The following is a 1,481-nucleotide window of genomic DNA, read 5'->3' on the forward strand; positions in this document are numbered from 1 at the left end:
TGTTCTTTGCTACTCACTTCTTTTAGAAGCCTGAGCATGGTACCTGCAAAGTTTTTAAGCGATGAACAGAGCTGAGGTGGTATAAAGGTAGCTGTTTGATGGTGAGAACTGAGACAGGAAGAAATTTCAAGGCAGCAAAGCTGAGATGGATTGGAGGGCTGAGACTAGGCTGAGCTTTCAGGTTGAAACTACACATGCAGCCTTATGCGGTGGGGGGGAGCAGTTAGAGAGTACCCTGTTGTCCAGCACTACAGCTGCTTCGCCTGGGTAGGGACAAGAGTGACTTGCTCAAATACTGCCCGCTGCTAACTGTGGCCAAGAAACTCAGTGAAGGAAGAAAGGGGCTGAGACTAGTTAAGCACCTTGTTTAGGTGGTCAGTCAGCTGTAAGGGAAACACCAGGGGGCTGTTGCCCAGACCCCTGCATTTCCCAAGGGAGTCTTCCCTAAGAGGGAGCACCACCAGCTGGGGACATTAGCATCCCAGCTTCATACATTGGACTCGGGTCTTGGAGAATTGAGGCTCACTTCATCCAACAAAAGCTTGTGCTAGACATTCTTCTTTGCAAGCTTTCAGGTATAAATACCTGTCATGAGGCTGAGGAAGTCTCTGCAGTTGGTGTGTGCTCTTCCTGGATGGAAGGAACAGTAAAGAAGCCAGAGGCTGGGCTGCATGCAAGGAAGCCAGTCAGCTAGACATTGGTATTTGATATATATATGGGGGGGAGGGTGTGGAGAGGTAGGGAGCTTTGCTAGTTTCAAGTCACAGAGAAGGCAGGGTCCATTTGCACTTTACAGACTAACCAAAGTGGATTAATTGATTGGTCTGTCCATGTGCTGAAAACAAGAGGGGCGGCTGAGGAGGGAGCTGTCTCCTGGCATCTGATAGATATATTCACCCCCATCCTGCCCTTTTTAAGGAGTACCCCTACAACCCCAGGGCTGCTCTGGGAGGGACACAGGAGTAAGCTGAAATGGGAGATACATATATGTACCAGATGCCAGGAGACGGCTTCCTCCTCAGTGGAGCCTCTATGATAGATAGATAGATAGAGATACGCTAGACACACATGCACATGTCTCACACATTTTGCATGTGTATGAACATACGCCTCACACTAACTTTTCTCTCACGCACATGCACGCTTTTCTCACAATCTTTTCTCTCTCTCTCTCATGCTGTGCACACACACGCTTCTCTCTCACACGCTGGGATCTCACACCACACACGTCTCTTACATGCGCATGAACATATGCCCCACACACTTTTCTCTCTCTCGCACACAAATGACTCTCACACATGCTTTTCACACACGCACACTTTTCTCTCTCACACACCCGTGCACACTTCTCACACCCGCACCTCTCGCCCCCCGGTGTCTATGCCCCAGTGCGGAGCCCGGGCGCACTGGTGCCGGCGGGACGGGACGAGACGAGGTGGAAGCCGCTAGCCCCGGTTCCGGGCGCGGCTCGGCTGTGCCCG

The sequence above is a fragment of the Gavialis gangeticus genome, unplaced genomic scaffold (assembly GCF_001723915.1).
Source record: "Gavialis gangeticus isolate Ggan-Ray unplaced genomic scaffold, GavGan_comp1, whole genome shotgun sequence".
Classification (NCBI taxonomy): Eukaryota; Metazoa; Chordata; order Crocodylia; family Gavialidae; genus Gavialis; species Gavialis gangeticus.